The following is a 20,664-nucleotide window of genomic DNA, read 5'->3' on the forward strand; positions in this document are numbered from 1 at the left end:
CAAATTGGGGAAAAAAAAAACAAGAAAAAAAATGGTTGCCATACTGCCACAGGGATGTCACCTTGTTGAAAATGATCACATTCAAAAATGTGCTGAGTCACCTCTGTACTTGAATCAGAACAAGAACAGGAATAAAAACAGCAACGAATAATGATTAGTCATTAATTTACTCATCTATTTATTGTCATACCCTTTCAAAATATCTTCTTTAATATTTGTATTTCCCCCCTTAGGGGAACGCTGTTTCGTCTATGTGGTGAACACGCCATTCTGTGTTGAAGTGCAAGCCACTCTGATTGGTCAGCGATGGGTTCTTTGAGAAAGAAAATGGAGGTTATTTGGACAGCGCAAGCCTGAGCACATTAAATTGATTCGAGGGATGTGTAGTCAGAATTTTCAGTCAATTATCATCATCGTTTCACCAACCTCCCCTTCGGTTAAGCTTTGCCGAAGCTTACCGGCAAAATAGTCAAGGCTTCGGAAAAAATCAGTTCTGATGTTTTTCATCGCTGCAATTTTGACACGAGGCTGAGAAATATTACCAACCCGAGAAGCCGACAAAGCAAGTGTTTTTTATTTTTATTTTTATCCAATTGTAAGGTACGACCGTCATCCCCTGTTGTCTTTGTTGAGCGCATTGACATGCTTTTATTTTAAGCAAATCTTGCGGTGTGTCTTGCTAAAAATCCCTCTCTCCTCCATAAGGAAATGAGGATATGGAATTAGGACAGCCTCGAGCGGAGATTAGAAATAGAAAGACGAGGCTCCAGTTTGCCGGATCGGAATTACCTTGGCCTCCCCTGACATAAAAGCGCGTGGGTGTCACATGCACATTTTAATTTTACTTCTTTTTACAGAAACACGTCACGATTCGCGCAACTTCGAAAAAATTGCTCAGATGGAACCGAGGGTACTGATCATCCCTGCCTTGGATCCAAATTGTTGTTGCGGGGTCTGGATAGGAAGGAATGTTTCGCTAACTGAGGCGCTTGTGTCTCTAAGACACTGCTTACTGACAACTTCTATTTATGAATTAGAGGTGGAATGTCCTGGTCCCCCCCACCCCCGATTGGTCTCCAAATCAATACATAAAGACGTCCAGGCTGAAGGGCGGTAGGCCACTCCTCTGACACTATGTAAAAATGGGTCAAAGTGGAGAATTGCTGGGGGGGGTGCCGATGATGAGGACAAGCCTATATCCTCTCTTCTCTTCTGAATCCCACGCACAGGCGTACACGCACGAACGCAAGTCGTGCTCGCAGAAGTGTATGTGTGCCGACACTGATAAGACCCGCCAGCAAACTCTGTCGCTCAATTAATGTCTGGTTTTTATCTGGATTTAACATACCTGCCATCCTCAGCTGGAATGAAAGCCTGCCCCACCCCTGCTTTCTACCCCCCACCTCCCCCGCCTCCACTAAGTACTTCAGCACGGTTTGTAGGATTATTTGCTGTGGTAATAACCGGCATGTTAAAAAAATGCAAAATTCTACAAAGACCTGAACTTGACTTGATTTGCCTTAAATGCCTATAGTTTTTTTTTTTTTGGTTTTGTTTTGTTTTGTTCTTTTTTTAAATATTTGCACTACTTTCATATTCAAATTAGCACGGTATTTTCTGGTTTGTCAGTGTGCTTTTTATCAAGAATTTGCATATTGAGTTTTTGACAGGGGTTATAACAGAAAGGTTTAACGCAGTGAACTACAATACCTTTGCAGTTGGAAAGAGTGGGGGAAACTGCTGACATTCTGGTGGCAGCTATTGCTCTCTCTTGCCCGACAGCACCCTAAATCCCCTGTTCCGAAGCGTGCCGCGTGAAATCCATTTACCACAGATTCCTGTTGAGAAACTTGTCATGACATTCAAAAGATGTTCCCCCCCCAAAAAAAATATGGAAGAAGCATGTACATTCTCCGTCTGCTGTATTTCAATGTGTCTCTTTGTCTGCAGTTCAATTGTTTTTGTGGGGAAAACAAATAACAGTGGGGAGTGGAACGCGGGGTTAATTTCTCATAAAAGGTGCCAGGAGACTTCTTGCATCTGAGTCCCTGGGGCATTGTCATAGAAACATGTATTTATTTGTTTATCTATTTATCTAACCATCTGTCTATTTCATTGATTAATTTATTTGTTTTGTTTGTTTAGTTATTACTTCATTCTCCTGTTCTTAATTATACGTATACATTTAATTCTTATTATTTGTATTGTATTTTTATTTTTATTTATTAATTGATTGCTTAATTTATTGCTATTTCTATCTTTTATTTGAACATGAGAAGACAGCTGTTGAATGACTCTTTGGCAATAATCCCGTGAGTTGTTGGAAAATATACACATCACTCTTCCATTTGTCATATTTGTTCCACGTCTAACCTGTGCACAAATTGTTACCTTTGCATCTGTGCTTTTTCACATCAGATTCAAGTGTTTCATTTCATATACTAATTTATTTTTCTTTTCCTGCTGTCCGCACTCTTTAGTGACTGAGTATTGGATTTTAGAAACTAAGCGTTGCCTATAGAGCTGAATGACTCATGCTTTCTCACAAGAATGCTGCTGGCAGACATGGCTCCACGGTAAGCCGACCCGGTCTCTGGATTCAATGGCGTCTCTTTTGTCTGTAAAGGGTAGAACTGCTTTGGTAAAAAAAAAGATAAGAAAAAATTCTTTTGAAGAAATATTTAAAATAGAATAAGCATATGTAAGTGGCATCTGCAGATTCTCTCCAAATCAGAAAGACGTATTCGTTATTGTGCTTTTGTTTTGTTATCTGTCTGAGACTAGTTTGATCCAATCAGAAGTGGTCCTGATGAGAGGAAGTGTGTATGTGTGTGTATGTGTGTGTGTGCGTGTGTGTGGGTGTGTGTGTGTTTTGACTCTCTTTGACTCTCCATTGCTATTTTAGGTCCGCATGCCTTTGTGTGCCACCTCGATCTGTGCCAAACAAAGGGCTGCTACACTTGCGGTCCGTACGGCAGGGCTAAGGGGGGGGTTGGGTGAGGATGGAGCAGAGAGATGTGGCTTGTATGTGTGTGTGTGTTCAGTTCAAACATTTCTGTACATGTGTGTGAGTATGTGTTGGGGGTGCAGGGGGTAAAGCAGCAACCAGGCATGTGAAAACGCTCTACATAGGCTTTTTCTCCTTCTTTCTCCTACACCCGGGTTCCTTTGTGCTATTTTTTTTTTTTTTTTAATTTCTCTCCAGTCATTTTTCTCCTGGTCTGCTGGTCGTCACCTCATCCGTAAACCTTTCAACCTTCTTCCCACTTTACCCTCCATCTCTTCGTCTCTCGGAGTTCAACCGAGACACACGATCAAATTCAAGTCGCGACCGGACTTCACCAACCAGCACAGCTACCTCTTGTGATACTGATGAAAATTTGCACATTTAACTCCTGAAAAATCAACATAAAATCCCTCAAGGGGGAACCATTCTGTAAACTATTTTAACAAATTGGAACCGCCGAGGAGACGGAGGGGTATTTCTCTGGGAGGGGTCATCACCTGCCCACAGCCTGATGCCAACTGACATGTCAGATGGTAGATGCTGATGACGGAGCTCATATGAGCCAATGAGGTCTGAAATCCTGCTTTTCGATATTAAGAATCCAAGAAAGTACCTTAAGTCGAAAGATGATGTGAACACTAACTCAGACACCATAAACAAAGATAGCGCGGTTCACGTCCCCATGTTACAATAAATATATCTGTGTAGAATGAAAAAGCTCCGCATGAAAATTATATTCTCAGTTAATGTTATAAAACAGTACATTTACGGTAATGGTAAGCAAAACCAGGCAGAGGAAAAAGTAAGGTCTTACCTTGTACTTCCACTGCCAAAGTGAGTGTCCACACACACACACACACACACACACACACACACACACACACACACACACACACACACACACAGAGCCATCAAACATGCTCTCCCCCCATGCTCTCACAGCACTGTGTGCGAGGAGGAAGAGAAGGGAGCCCATCATTGTTCTCATGACCCCTCCCACATGGATGCGTCGCTGTCTGTGTGTGTATGTCTCTCCCACACACACACACACACACACACACACACACACACGCGCGCGCACACACACACACACACACACACACACACACACACTCACACACACACACACATATACACTCACACAATTCTACTGTGTCTGGCAAACATGCAGCATCAACAGTCTACCTTGTTGCAGCTTCCCTCAACCTCAGGAAGTCCAATACATACACACATCATCCACATCCACACACACACACACACACACATGATTACCACAAACAAAGACTCCCACTCACAGCCAGTAAGATCATGTGATGTGTGTCTGTGTGTGTGTGTGCGTATGACACGTGCATGTGAGAACATGTGGTCCGTCTCCTGCCCTTTTTGTTTAACTATCATCCCCTCAGTGTGCACTCAGTGTACATTATATGTATTTTTTTAAGTATTCATGCATTTCTGCACGTCACCACGGCATCCATGCTTGGCACCCACACGGGTACACATGTCTTCATCACCACATCTCGGTGTCAGCGCAAACAAACAGCCATTTTTACAACACTTTATTCTTCACAACCATCCACTCTATTAGTCCTTAGGGGCAAGAGGACGACATGCACTTAACCCTTCTGCATTATTGATGGCCATAATGGTGCCATTACTATTGGATGGGAAGCTGCTGGATCTTTTAACATGAGGTTGAAGGGGGATGTTCGATAGGCCAGGCCAGGACCATTTGGCTCGTTAAAAGGGAGGGAAGGTGTTTTAATATGGACTAAAGATGTAAAGAATGGAGTATAGTAACTAAACCTATATAAATGTTATACATCTGTGAGAATTTGGCACTCTGAGTGGAATGAGTGGAAAAGCTTAGTGGGTCTAAACTGTCTGGCTTATTTTCAGCTTGTACACACGCGCGCGCGCGCACACACACACACACACACACACACACATAGGCACACATACACATACACATACACATACACATACACATACACATACACATACACAAACGCATCTATCTATGTATCATCTATTTATCTATCTACGTGTCTATCTATCTGTTAATGTATCTGGAGATAAATAGGTATAGCTATATGTTTATAGAATTTAATTATATAATCTATATAGACAATCTACACCACGCTTTGAAATCACATTATCATTTAACCACACGATTGCCGTCGATGGCCCCATTTCCTCTCCAAACAAGCGTCGATGTTATGTGAGCCGTGTTAAAAGCTAACGCAGCGGTGGCAAACAGGAAACTAAATGCATTCGCCTCCTTCGTCGTGAAGAGATGTGCGGTGAAAGCAATCTTAAAAAATGCTTGGCTGCTAATGTCACTAATGTCACTTATGTCACCAATCTAATGTCGCTATATTAAGTTGACACTTGTGTGATTAACTTATTTATTATTCTTTTTTCCTTTCTAGTAAGGTAGTTTAACCCAAATACAGTTTCCATAACCCGTACCCAGCGGTAACTCACTGTTGTCTAAAGAAATTTTGCTGCAGAGTATAGTGGTAATATGTAAGAAAATGTAGTTTAAAAAAAACGGGCACTAAAATCACACCTTTTACTTTTTTGAGAGAATAATTGAATCCCTAAAAAGTTTGATAGTACTGTGATTTGATTGTAAAATACTTGCGTTTACTCGCTTGGATGGCAATCTTCAACTTTTATTTCAGCCCACTCAGAAGGTCATCAAACTGGAGTTAAATCCTGCACACGGCATTAGTTTTCAAATAAAAGCGTCACTCAAAATGAACAAAGCCTGCGGGACTTTATTTCCTAATCTGTGTGAGCTGTTTTTCACCCTTTGCATCAATATTGATAACATTAGGAATTTATAACATAAGGAAGGAGTTATAACACATTTATAACACAAGGAATAAGGCTGAAAACTAAATGATCCTGTATGACCTCTCAAGTATCCCGCCTCACATTTGGCCAGTTGCCCTATTTTAAGACGCATGAGACTAAACTGAAAACTCTTGGGTACATCAAAATACCAAGATATCACATTGCCAAATATGATCAGATTGATGAAAATATATAAAAATGAATTGTTAGAATATATTTATGATGAAATTGCAGACATAAATGCAGTGTTTCAAGGCCTTTTCCTTAAACGACCACAATGGGCTCACTCTTTTCCATTTCACAGGGCGTGGCTACGGACTATTCTCCCTCCTCATCGGAGCCCTTCGAAAATATTTTTCGAAAACGAGTTCAGAGGGCAGTGCAAGGTCATCTTCGCTCAGTCCGGTGCGACGGTGCCATGCCTTATATGTGAAACACAAAAAAAAAAAACAACAAAAAGGGCGTGATGATACTGCGGAGAGACACTACCCGCCCGGTTAATGCGGCCAGCTGGAGACAGCGGTGGGGAGGAGAGGAAGAGGGGTGGGGTGGGGGGGGTGCGCAAGCGTCAGTGAGAGAATCCGATTAAATTACTGCTCATCAAACAAAATATACTGACGGCTACTACTTCTTTTGAAATTCCTGCTTTTATTTCTCTGTCCACCTATTCATTCATTTTTATTGATGATACTGGATTCCAACCAACGCCCTTTCAAGGGTTGCTCACAGGCGACTATAGATATGCAGTGGATAATGAATAGACCAAAGATATTCTTTCAAAGCGTACGTTGGTCTGTATTGATGATTCTAGCTGTATGTTAAACCTGGTTCGTATGTGCGTTCATGTGTGTGTGTGTGTACATGTGTGTGAAGATATTCGAGTTATCATTTGCTGAAATGTGAGCATGACGGCTTCGGGCCTCAGAGCCAGCGCCCGAGGCATTTATTAGCATGTAACAGAAGCCGTCGGATGGAGAGGAGGAAAATGTACCGATCATCGCTGCGATGGAGGCCGAAAAGAAAACAAAAGATGATATCCGTGTGTGTGTGTGTGTGTGTCTGCCCTTCGTTTATCTGTGTGTGTCCATCCCTACGGAAACATCAGCTCAGTTAGAGCTTGTGAGAAGAGACAGAGGGGTGTGGCGGTGTTGGTGACATGACACCTGCACTCTCCTGTTTTACCGATGAGTCATTCAAACATGTATACGTTTTCCTTTTACCCAAATCTCATGTGAAGATAGGCCCGCGCGCTGCTTTCAAATTTTTGACCCAGTTCTGCTAAGTCATAAATCTTTACAGGGCAACAAATGGATTTAGGTTTTCACAGGAAACCAAGCAATTGGTGATGAGCTAATAAACGCAGTGAGGCTAGTCTGAATCAGGAGGGGAGTTGTTGTAATCATTATATAACAGCATTCTAACCTCAGAAGCCGCATAATCATTGTCTAGAAATACATGGATCATCATTGACCATGTATAATGTCTCCCTAAAAGTTAATTAAAGCAGCATGCTTTATTTACTTATTTTATTTTATTTTATTTTATTTTATTTTATTTTATTTTATTTTATTTTATTTTATTTTATTTTATTTTATTTTATTTCATTTTATTTTATTTTTAAATATAATTGTACCATTTAAGACTGTGCGGACAATTCAAGGTCTGAACCTTTATTTATTTTATTTTATTCTATTTATTTACTCCCAAATCCTAACCAATAGGTTGAACTTGTACAGTATCACTTTCTATTACCAGCTCAGATATTGCTGTCTCCCCATATTTGTATTTTTGCTCTCTCCTTGGACAGTGCCTTTGAAACCAACAAATTATGGTTGTGCAATATTAATATCAAGATTATTTCCAGGTTTGCTGCTTATTTCCTTATCAAGATGTGATCATTTCAAAACTGGTATCAGCAAGATGTGAATAAAACATGAATCCTCTTTTTATGTATTTTGTACTTTGATCACTGGTTATTTCTACTTTGATATGAAAACATGAAAATTTGCAATGACTGATGTGTTGTTTTAAAAAGTCATAAACTGTCTCCACCTTCCGTTCATCGTAAATGGATCCAATTAAGGGTGCAGAAATTTCTTTGGGAATCTAGACAGTTCAGACAAAATTAAAAAACCCTTTCCTTCCTTCTTTATGTCAATATTGATTTGCCCTGGGAAGTTGCATCGCTCAGTATTCAGAGCTTTTATTTGGAGAAAATGAAAAAATAGTTCCCAAATGAAAAAAAGAAATCAATGCATGCAGAGCCAGGATAGGAAGTGCAAAAAATAAAAAAAACAAACAAAAAAAAAAACGGCTGCAGGTACAACCGAATCCAGGTGAGCCTGTTCCACAGGGCCTTACACACTGAGCTCCATCACCCCCCGATGCACAATCACCATGGCAACCAGTGGCTATGACGACCCCAGTCACCATGGAGACCTCTGTCACCCAATTGTCCCGAGGCCTGCAACGGAGCTAATATGGCTGCTGCGGAGCCCCCCCCCTCCCCCCGCACCCCCCGCGAGACCGAAACCACCTCATCTCCCCTCTCCTGTAAATCCTCCACCCCGAGGAGGTGAAGACGCTTAAAACTGAGGAAGAGCCTCTTGTTTGGACAATATAAACTCAATCTGCTCAGGAGGTTCCAGAGGGTCGAACAACCCCTCCGTCTGCCAGCGCAGGATCCTTCCAGTTAGACCTGGAGCGCCGCTTGGTGGCACCCCGACAACCTCCGGGGACCAGAGCTTCCCCTTCTCACAGCCTGAAAGGGACCCGGCTCGGATACAACCGGTGGAAACTCCATGAACGACTCGTTCGGGTCCCAATCAGTCTCAGAAATGAGAGACCGATTTCTGCGTTCCAGGTCGGCGTGTGCGTTTGTTCCAGCCGCAGAGCATAAACGGTCACATGGGCGCAGTCTCACACAGACAGACACACACTTACACGCACACACAGCTGCTTCGTAAGGCATTCCTTTTGTCTGTAGGGCTTGTGCAATGGTTTTGGCTTGTGTCTCAAACGACGGCGAAATTATTAGAATTTTAAACGATAAGGAATTTGAAAGGCGATCCCTTTTCCGGGAAATGTGAGCTTTTGTCAACTATACCGGAGGAAAAATCGGCCACCGGCTGACCAATATGTCATTATCATTGGCTAGACGGGCCTCGGAGGAAGAGGTCATACATGCGAACGAGGACAACAATCAACTTTGGACATTTTGGTAGTAGACTCCATCTAGCGGTTGGAATAGCTGTGAGCACGGGAAATTAGGGAAATTACAGGAGGGCGGGGGGGTATCGTAACGGTTCCCACACATGTTCTATTTGGCTGCGGTTGGGGGTGGGAGAAATATGAGGCTGGGGTCTATGGGGCACGACAAGACTGTTTTTTTGCATCAATTCAGTTTCAAAATGCTTGACTGAAGTTCTTCCCTCGAAACCCGAAACGACCTGGACTGTATCAGAATATTGCATTGTCATGTCTCGACACTAAACGTGGGGTGGGGGGTGACAACCTATAGAAGCTGCGTTTTCCAACTCGGCCGTATGTGGCTGTCTAACCTGTAGACCTTACAGGAAGAGTAGGAGCGGATGAGGATTGATGGATGCAGAAATGCGTTTAAAGGAGATGCTTCCAATTCGAGGCTTTGTGTACCGTAGGCGGCGTTCCCGGTCGCTATAGTAGATGGAAGGCTGATGTCTCCGGTCATCGGAAAGAGGAAATGCCCCTTGGCGAGTAGGCGGGGGTAAACTATGCCTAGGAGCACCGAATCTGTTCTCTTGGCTCGTGGCGCCCCGGCACCTTTCATTCCCGCTTCAATGTGTCATTACCTGTGTGAAGCAGTGAGCGTGTGTGTATTGGCTGCGTGCATGTGTAACAGAATCATGTCTGCGTGTGTGTGTGTGTGTATGTGTGTGTGTGTGTGTGTGTGTGTGTGTGTGTGAGTGTGTGTGTGTGTGTGACTTACCCCCGGCTGTTCCTTAGGGTTGAACACGCTCTGACAGCAGTGACGCCTGTCACTGTGCCGCTCCTTTGAAAGCATTCATCTACACAACATTCACTTGAACTCACCACTACTGCTTTTGGTGTTCCCAATTTCGATTACATCTATTTTCTACCTCATCCCCGCTTCTACCTCTTCTACCTCTTTTCCGACTTCCATCGCTTTTGCGAGCTCTCCCCATGACTCCCCCCCCCCTCCCAACTACGTTGAACTCTCCTGCCTACTTCCCTTTGCCAGCTTTTCTTCCTCCTCCCCGGCGCTTCAGGAGCTCAGTATCACTGTCTCTCGGCTGGCACATAGAACAGGCAGACACATGGGAGGGCTGTTTTGTAATACAGCAGGTCATACCACCCTGGCACGGGGACGGGGGGGGTGGGGGGTGGGGGGAGTGAGGGTGATGATGGGATGGATAGTGGGAGGGGAGGGAGGCGAGGGAGGACTGAGGCAGCTTACATTACTATCCTCCAATCTATAGTTGGTAGCATCCCCTCCGTCTGCGAGCGGATGGTCTCTCCCTTTTTTCTCACCGCCACCGGGAGGTCTCGCCTCACCACATCCTCTCTGCACATTTATGTTTATGAACGACCGGGGAGGCAAGAAAAGGGGGGGGAGTAAACAAGAAGAGAGGTGGAAAATGAAAGGGAGTGTAACAAAGTGTGGGAATCGATGGAGGAGTAAGACAGGAGAGGAAAAGCAGATGAATAAGGGATGGTGGTAGGAGTTGGTGGGGGGTGCCTGGAAGGGCGGTGGACTGAATCAATGAAGCCTCTCAGCTGAAAATATATCATATAAGAGCAAGTCTGATGAAAATGGAAAATTAACGGAAAAGAACATATGCAGGAAAATGTGTCTAACTGCAACTATAGTTGAGATGGTAGAGCCGGGACCACATTTTTTGCTTTCTTCCGAAAGGGCCCCACCTCCAGCATATCGATTCTTATATTTATAAGACATAAATAGACACACACATAAGCAATGTCACTGTCAAAGGGCTACTCAGGATGGTGAACGTATTGTAGCACGGTAGCACGGTAAAATGTCCGTTTAATGATCATTAGCTGTTGTTGGCCACAAAAGACTGCAATACAACTTACTGTTTCCGCTCAATTCCAGGTAAGAAAACAAAAACAAAAAAAAACCAGACTTCCTTGCACCCCAAACCACACCCACAAAATTCCCAGCAACCCCAGTATCACACAGAAAACAAGCATCAACATAAACCCCAACATTCGTGACTCGCTACACTATACATTCTCCATAGCTGGGTGATTTTTGGGAGCAAAGCCGCTTTGGTAAGGTTTAAGTTTAATTTGTGGTTGGTGTTGTGTGTCCAGTATCCACAGAGAGTCTGAAACAGGGTCTGAATGTCTGAATACCTAGAAAAAAAAAAAAAGAACGAAAATAACGTGCAGCATATTTCCATCCAAAAATCATTGGGCAGTAAAACACCTGGGATTTTGATATGTATTCCAGAAAGGAAGGTATAGGCCAGTTGCTTTGACTCAAAATGTATTTAACCATTGCTCCCCATGGAGCATGTTCATCATACCAAGGATCTCCAAATTTCATTTTCAGAATAAGCTGAGTTGAGCTTTTCACACAGAGAATATAAACCATTATCTTGGGCAAATATGTGGGTTCTGAACTTCTTCCAGGAAAGCTTGCAATGCATGACTTGGAAATATGTGACAGGATAATGGAATACTACAAATGTAAATCAATTAACAGAGACACACACATTCTGTGTTTGCAATATAATTTTGCAATAAATTGTGACATGTACACCAAGTGTAAAGTTTTAGCTAATAAAAAAATTGAAAAATCCTCCAATTATTTAATTTGGAGCTATCTAAGTTTGACATTTATGACTTTTTGAAATTTAAGACTTTTTATGAGAAGAACAGAAGGGTTCCATCAGGGACACATTACTTCTGAAAGGAAAAAAAAAAAAAAAAAAAAAAAAAACAAACCATCATAAGTGGCAATGTGAGGTAATAAAGATAAATTGCAATAATATCATGTGTTGAGACAATCTGAGATTGATTGTACAGTATACTAATCTATCTTCAAAATGTGTGTTTTGGTTTAAAAGAGCAACACTGAAAATGGTCAGTGAGGAAAATGAGGAAATATGTTTTGGCTGATATCATATTATTCACTCTAAAAACTAAATCTTATAGATCTTCCTCCTCTTCTTCTTCTCCTTTCGTCTTTTTCCTTCAGGGGTCACCACAGCCAATCGACCTTCTCCATCCATCCCTATTCTCTGTATCCTCTCTCACACCAACTATCTTCCCATCCTCTGTCACTACGTCCATAAATCTTCTCTTTGGTCTTCCTTAAGACCTCTTGCCTGGCAGCTCCAATTCCAGCATCGTCTACCAATATATTCTTTATCTCTCCTCTGTACATGGCCGAACCATCTCGGTCTGGCTTCTCTGACCTTCTCTCCAAAATATCTAAAATGTGCTATTCCTCTGATACTCATTCCTGATCCTATCCATCCTGGTCACTCCCAAAAAGAACCTCAGCATCTTAATCTCTGCTACCTCGAGCTCTGCCTGCTGTCTTTTGGTCATTGTAACAGTTTCTGGTCTCACCACTGTCTTGTACACCTTTCCTTTCATTCTGGCTGATAGTCTTCTATCCCATAATACCCCTGACACTTTTCTCCACCCATTCCAACCTGCTTGAACCCGTCTCTTCACCTCTTTTCCACACTCTGTTGCTCTGGACTGTTGACCCCAAGTACCTGAAATCCTCCAACTTCTTGATCTCCACTCCCTGTAGCCTCATTGTTCCACCTGAGTTCCTCTCATTCACACACATATACTCTGTCTTGCTGCGACTACCTTTCATTCCTCTCCTTTCCAGAGCATACCTCCACCTCTCTAGATTTTCCTCTACCTGTTGTCTGCTCTCACTACAGATCACAATGTCATCTGCAAACAAATCTTATAGATATAATATATATTACTATATATATTACAATGCAACAGGAGGAATCCATTTTGGGGCACACAGGCATGTATACACACACAAACACGCACAAACACACAAACACACATACACACGCACACACACACACACACACACAAATGCATAGATGCACACATGCACACATGCCATCTACGCTTGCCATCTCACTGGTCTCATCACCCTGGGCTTTGTTTCCTGAGGGCTTAGTTCGTTTTCCCCAAGTCTCAAAGCTTGGAACATTTCCAGGTGTTTCTCAGCACCTCCTGTTTCCTCTCTCCCTTTGAATTCTGGTCCTGGGCTTATCATCTGTTTCCTTCCCAAGTGTGTGACCTATTCATTTCTAATTTCTACATTCGATTTTGGAAGTTAGGAGCTCTAATTTGATATTTGTTTGGGATTTTGATTGACAGGCTAATGCAGCATTAAAATGCAATGTCAACATTTGTTGATAAACAGTCATCTCTAAGTCCATCTTAGTTTCTGAAGATTCAAAGTCTATTGCTTTTCCAGCAACACAATCCCAGCATGAAGTGACTCAACTCCACTCAACTTGGTGCCTTTTTGAGTTTTCCATAAAGGGATAGTACCTGGCACCCACTATTTACCTGCTCCGGTACCTTTCAAAGCAAGCTGAGCCAAAAAAAATAGGTGTCATTGACAAAGTGCTGGCAGTGGATTGGGGCTTGACTAAAGAATCAAACCTGACGTTTAAAAATGAAAAAAAAAAGTGCTACACATTAGCATGGCTGCTGCTGCATCACGCCACCTGTAGACTTCATTGGTCCACTTGCTTTGTTTTAGATAAAATGTCCCAGACCAGGCCCCAAGCACACTCCAGGCCTTGATGTCCTCCATTGTTTGTGTTTTTGTTGTTGCATGTAAACAACATAACTACAATTTTGCATTGTCATGCTGTGATGACCCCCCCCACACACACACATTGAAGAGGAACTATGAGGTGATGGTAAACCACCCAAGCCATGTTGACTCAAGTCAAGTTGCATTGGTACTGTGAAGTGTTAAAAACACCATTGCTTTTTGGATTTTTAAGCCAAGGCGTATTTTATTTTTATAGCGCCAAATTATATTACATTACAGTCATTTGGCAGACGCTTTTATCCAAAGCGACTTTCAAAAAGTTCAATTCAGTCACCAAAGATCCAAAGTACCAGTAGTCGGAAGTCAGAAGTGATCACTCTACCAAATAGCCATCTCAAAACCATATACATACATACATTCATTTCTTCGTTTTTTTGTTTTTTTTTTGGGGGGGGGGGGGGGGTAAGTGCCATTAATTGGGTAGTGCTTGGTGAAGAGGTATGTTTTCAGCTCACGGAGGAAGATGGGCAGCGACCCCGCTGTTCTGACCTTTTTCGGGAGTTTGTTCCACCTCTGAAGAGCCAAGACCGAGAAGAGCCAAGACCGGTTCGATCGGCAGCCAGGGGCTCTGAGTCATGGGGTGGACAGTCGCCGAGAGGTGGCAGATCGGAGGGGACGGGAAAGGACATGTGGCTTGACAATATCCAGGAGATAAGACGGGGCTGTCCCATTCACTGCTCGGTAGGCGAGCACCAGGGTCTTGAACTTGATGCAGGCGGCTACCAGGAGCCAGTGAAGGGACATAAGAAGAGGACATAAGTTGTCAAATGACATGTAGAGCAGGTCTGGAAAAACAGAAACCCAACATACCCCTGGGAGCAAGCACTTGGCAACAGTAGCAGGGAAAACCAGTGTTTTACCAGGGCAGAAACGTCGGACGGATTCGAGCTCAATGTTTACGTCCTTCTGTCTCACAGCGTTGGGGTTGATAGAACGGGAGCAAGAGAAAAGGACAGAGATTGCAAACAAGATATGAGGGATGGAAGGAAGGTTTGGCAAGGCAGGTACAAAAGAAGCAGTAGTGCTGAAAGTGACATGGTAATAGCAGAAATGATACAATAATAGCTTTTATATTCATAAAAGAAACAAAAAATAGTGGATGCCCGGCATGAACACATCAAGCCACGTCTGGTGAGAACCTACAAAATAAGGTCAGGAACTTGGAAGACCATATGAGGTTACTATCATACATAGACAAAAGTGCATTAGTGTTTATGTATTATCATTTATATATTATACTTTATTTACTTATTTTTATTCATTTGTCATTATTTTATAGTAATTATACTGTAATTGCGGATGTTTTTGTCTTCATTTTTAATTTGTTAAGCATGTCAGTTGGGTGGACATGTTACTTTATAAATTAAAGACAATGGAAAAGAAAGTGCTATTCGATATCTTTTGTGAGTCTGTGTAAGTTGCAGATGGAAGAGGTTACCGTAGGAAATCTCAACCAGGGCACTCCATCACTACTTGCAGCTCCTTTCATTCATTCATTGTCCATAACGCTTATCCCTCACTCAGGGTCATGGGTGGGCTGGGGTCAATCCCAGCTGCCCCCAAGGACCTCCTTGCTTTGAGGCATATGTGCTAACTAGTGCGCCATTGCACAACTTTAGCATAAATTAAAAATCAGTTTTCCTTTCACAAACTTGTCATACTTTAACATAAAACAGAACACCAAGTTCCTATTTTTGTAACTCCTTGTCATCGATTCTGTGTTTAACAGTTACCATTTTAGCAGAAGTTTGTTGTTGTTGTTGTCGTTTGTGATGACATCATGGTGACTGGCATCCAAAAAGTGGCACCACTGCTCCTTCCTTTTTTGTATTAGTCATCTTTCTTTTTCCGTAAAGCCAACGGCAATGCTAAAAGGTGAACCGTGAGACAGCAATGACAAAGATTTGCTGTCAAAGTTGGCCTCCAAGTCCATCAGCCACCGCTTTCAGTGATGACAGTGATGTGACATGGGGAGTCTTTCATTTCCTGCTACTGCCCTTTGTTTATCTCCCTCTACAAATTGGCCTCAATGTAACAAAGCAAACCATGATGTTCTACTGTAAAATAATGGCAATTTCCACATTGTCTTCAAATCATTGTATCCCTCTTTCTCATTATGATGGCTTGATGTCACATGAGATCACTTTTTTTTTAAATGTGGTTACCATTTGTACAATACTGGCAATGCTGTGCGGTCTCATCATCACCTTTCAGATCTCTTATTTCTAATATATGAGGCAGTTAAAATACAAGGACAGGTTAATTTGTAATTTTGGGACAGAAGTGTTATTTTATATGTAGTATCAGACATATGTATTGACGAGACAACCTACAACAACTAGATCTAATACTATTGATTATGTAACCTTAAGATCAATTTCCAACAACATAGGGGTTTTGGAAATCCAAACCAAACATTGTCTTGTAGAACTAAACAAACTCTTACTTGAGTAAAAGCTGACCTCCTTCTCTGTCTTTTAAAATGCAAATTGCATCTGTTCAATTGCATGTCATAGTGTCTTTCAAGTCATTTATTTGGTACCACGGGTGTGCTGCTTGAACCTGGTTTTAAAACAAGCTCAGAGATATTTATCACATTCGACGGTTTAATATAACAACAGTAGGACTTCAAAATCTGTACATATGGCTAAACCGAGGGGAGCTCATTTTTTGAGGAGTAAAACTGAGCAGCGTGGTTACGTTTTTCACCAGTTTGGAGGATTTATGCGGCGATGTATGCACATTTCATACAGCTTTACTTCAGGAGGCCCATTAGGACGCTTTAAACCCCAGCCTTAACATACTGGCATATTTAATGGGACAAAACAGTAGTGAGGTGGAGGAAGATTCTATTAAAATTGCATTAATGGATTGAAGGATAGCGGGGTGTTTATGCATTTCCTCACGTTTACCAAATGTGGCTTTTAAGGGAAAAAAAAAAACCCGATGTCTAATTGGCTACCTGGGATTCATTGTGTTTACCGGCAGCAGCCTAAAAAGGTTTTCTTTATTGAACACCTGTCGATTTTTTTTCTTTTTCTCCCTCTCAATATGGTTGACTCGTTTATTGCTGCCTCACTGCAAACGTGCACTGTGCACAGTGACCCAACAGAGGCAGCTGTTTCTGTTTTGTTTTTATTTTTTTTCATTTCATTTCATTTTCATCCAGGTGTATAGTTTTTACCAGCCAGTATTTCAAATGCGAAATTGGCACACTGACATGCAAAGTCATTTTCCAAACACGTGGGAGAGAAATATTGCTACTTTTGTTGACTGATTCCAATGTTAATATTAAAAATATATACAATTACTTATTTTCTCACATGATCTAAGGATTATAAGGTTCTTGAATCATTATTATTGCAACCTAAAAATAAAGTAAACTTCATTCAAGGGCATCTCTTTTATTAAATAAACTCAATAGAATATTTGGAAAAGCAAGTTTTACTCCTCATATGGTTTTACACTTCAAAAGCACGATCTGGCTGACAAATTTCTGGAAAGTTACCATCATTAACACCATCAGCGGTGAACAGGAATGATGCTACACGAGAAGCGACAACCACAAAGTTGCTGAGTCATACAAGACTCACACCAAGCTACAGTGACGTGTGTCCGATAATTACATTTATTATTTATAATTTATAATTTTTTTACAGTCTGAGGTAAAATGCTGATTATGTTGGCTTGCCCAACTAACAAAGCTTGCTTTTTTTTTATCGTCTTATAAATTACTTACTTACTTATACTTACATATAAACCCCTTACTTCCAGCGCTGTCTCGGGCAGCTGCCTGCCAGAGTTTCTCCTCACCCTCTTCCCTCAGCCGCAGGGAATCTTCAAATCTTTGTAGTTAACAGTTAACAGTTAAGACAATTTATATTTCATTGCATTTCTTATTCTTCCTCCTTTCTACTATTATCTATTACTGTTATGTTTTTACTTGAAACTCTGGCAAAACAATTTCCTTCGGGATAAATAAAGTTGTTCTCATCTCATCTCATAAATGCACCACGTCATTTCAACTAAAATCTCCAAGGTCATCTTCACACCACTTGGAATGTTACGTCACGCTCACTTATGTTATAAGGTAGTGGTCACGAATATTCTAATCAGGTGAATAAATGGTTCAAATTGTGATTTCCACTCAAGGCTAACAGTTTAAACCTATCAGGCGCACTGTAGCTGTTGGTAGAGTAGACGTCCCTCCAGTCAGAATCACTCCGTTTGGATTGGGGATCCTGTTCATGCTGAAGTGTCCCTGGGCAAGACGCTAAACGTTAGTTATTCCCGATGGCCTGGTTGGCGCCTTACACAGCAGCTCTGCAGCCATCGGTGTGTGAGTGTTTGTGTGTGTGTGTGTGTGTGTGTGTGTGAAGGGCTGAATGGAATCCAGTGTAAAGCGCTATGAGATCACAAGGTGATGAAAGTACTCAATATAAGTAGAGATCATTTATACTGCACTTGGGATCTTTTGTGTAAGTCGAGTTTATTCCAACTTTTATCTATTTACGTCTTCCTTCAAATGCAAGCTGATCAATCTTACCGCATGTGAAGAACTCAATGATTCAACTTTCGTGTAAGAGATCAAAAATCCTCTTTCACTACATGGGGCGTCAGGGAGTTTAAGGAATTTGTTTTTCTTGGGTGGGGGTCATAGAACAGGTATTTATTTAGAACTTACAAAAGAAGTGAGTCGATTTTATACACAATCTTTGCATGTTCTAAGAACGTGGGCAATATCATGACCAAGAACACTTGCGGGCAGCATCCGAGTATTGGATGCATGAATTTACTAAACTGCTGAATTAGCCTGATATGAATGGATTTAGGTATGGGTGTGATTCTCTTATTTGGCTTTTTATGCACCGCGGAAAATAAAAAAAATAATTGTAAAAACAGAAAAACTGGTTAGCCATGGGTGGCTTTAAATATCAGATAGAGTATGTCATCCTTAGCAACTTCTAAACACAGAGTATGAATATGTTGTTCCAGAAGCGATCAAACACATGTTTTTGTTTATGAAGGTATGTATAGTTTTCTTTAGAAAGCCGCAATAGTGACACACTTACCTAATGTCCCATCAGAGGAGACAATTTTTGATCTTGTCAATTCCCAGCTGAGCTCTGCAATACTCGATATTTTCAGCTGTGAACACCAGCACATAAATGTCTTTTGTCTTCCGAGAAATCTTTTCTTTGTATGTTGAACTTCATAAACGCTACCGATCTAGAGTAATTAAAGTTAAAATTGAAAATAAAAATCTTGTGGCCAAAGTCCACCAGTGACATGTTGACATTTTCCATGCACTCTCAGATTGTCATATTTTTAATTTGTCATTTGTCATCAAATACATAATGGTGATTACTATGAAATTGTATACCAATTGTTTTATTTCATTTTATTTTGCTGCAATTCGCTAAAAAATAGAAAAGGTAATGCAAGTCAAAATAACTGTAATAAAAAACTTTGAAAGACGGTAAGTTTACACTTACAAGTATTGTCACAATTCCGTATAGATGGTGCGTTTTCTGGTGGGCGTTTAAGATAATGAACTTTATTTCAGCTTATAGCCTGGCCTATTTTATTGTCTTAATTTGTGTTTTAGTGTTATATAGGGTCCTTAGTTTACTACAAAATGTTTTTGTTTTGTGTTTATGTCTTGTGTAAATCATTTGTCTTATCAGTTCATTCTATCTGATGTCTTCATACTGCGTTGACATCTTTTATGTTAAAATCTATATACTAAATAAAGCCTGGTTTTCTTCGTTACATATTCTGTGTTCTCTGAATTCTTCCTTGTCTTAGTTTTATCACTTTTTGTCTTTTTTTATTTTTGATTTGGTTTCACTGTATCTTGTCCAGCATCCTTTTTTGTTCTTGTTATTCAGCCGAAGAAATTGTATATTAAAATAATGAATTTTCTGAGGAACCACAAAGGACATTAGCAGTTTGACTGCAAGTGAGCCAATGTTTGGCACAAAATGCTCGTTTTTATATTTGACATTGGCCAGATTTTTTGGATTTTAATCTGAAAATTGAAAAAACATAAAAACAATGTTTTACAAAAATTAGAACAACATAGATGATGGAAGATGATAAAATGATTATGTTCCAAGTCCAAGTAAAGAATTTTAAAAATCACCATCCACCAATATTTGTATAGTTCCATGCCTTTAGCCCCCAATTCAAATTCAAGACACATAGATTATACAAAGTTCCATAATGTGTAAGAAAAATTGCAATTAAAAATCAAAACTGAAGGTCTGAAATGTATTCAAGGTTAATATCTTTGGAAAAGAAAAAAAAAATATCTCGGTTTCATGTGACTGATTAGAGATCTCAGGGTAAATAGATAATCTGCGTGAGACGTATTCATGCAGTGAATCATGACACCCAGCAGAATGATAACACCGAAAGCATTTCAGATATCTTGTCCAATAAGGATGTAGAGGAAATGTTCAAGTTCTTTAGTTGGATCAGCGTGTGTTCACACATTTAGGTCGCTTCCCCTTTTCAGCGGTTTTATCATTTTTACTACTCCTGTAGGGTGGAGACGCCATGCCGTCTTACTGGCAGGGTAGTATGACCATCGCCTGTGTCATCAAGTTGACGGAGAAATGGAGAATATTGCATCAGCTCGTTTCAGATATGCACCAGCGGCTTAACGGATGTGCACCCTCAACAAGGCCTCATTACCCCCACCATCATCATTATCAGGGAGCTGTTAGATTCTGTGATGTTGCACGAAACGTCATCCTGGATATGAAATAGCTTGTTTTATCTTTTCTATTGTGCAAACACACCTACAAGAAAGCTGAAGGTTGGAGTCTGCTGCATCTGGGAGCCTCTCCGGTCTCTAATATGATGGGGAGCAGGCACCAGCTGTCGTATTTACCTTCCAATGAGTCAGCCTGGATCTTTTCATGTCTTC

At 41.2% G+C, this 20,664-nt stretch overlaps 1 long non-coding RNA gene across 2 annotated transcripts in view; it reads right to left on the reverse strand.

Moving 5' to 3' along the window:
- LOC147229462 (uncharacterized) overlaps positions 1-10,018 on the reverse strand; it is a 32,075-nt gene extending 22,057 nt beyond the window's left edge. For both annotated transcript variants that reach the window (XR_015106790.1, XR_015106791.1), the window contains exon 1: positions 9,837-10,018. This is a non-coding gene — a long non-coding RNA (uncharacterized LOC147229462). The remainder of the gene's footprint in view (positions 1-9,836) is intronic.
- Positions 10,019-20,664: the final 10,646 nt, after the last annotated feature.

Source organism: Fistularia commersonii, chromosome 11, assembly GCF_037954325.1.
Source record: "Fistularia commersonii isolate RoL2024-O1a breed Wild chromosome 11, RoL_Fcom_v1.0, whole genome shotgun sequence".
In the NCBI taxonomy this organism is placed as follows: Eukaryota; Metazoa; Chordata; class Actinopteri; order Syngnathiformes; family Fistulariidae; genus Fistularia; species Fistularia commersonii.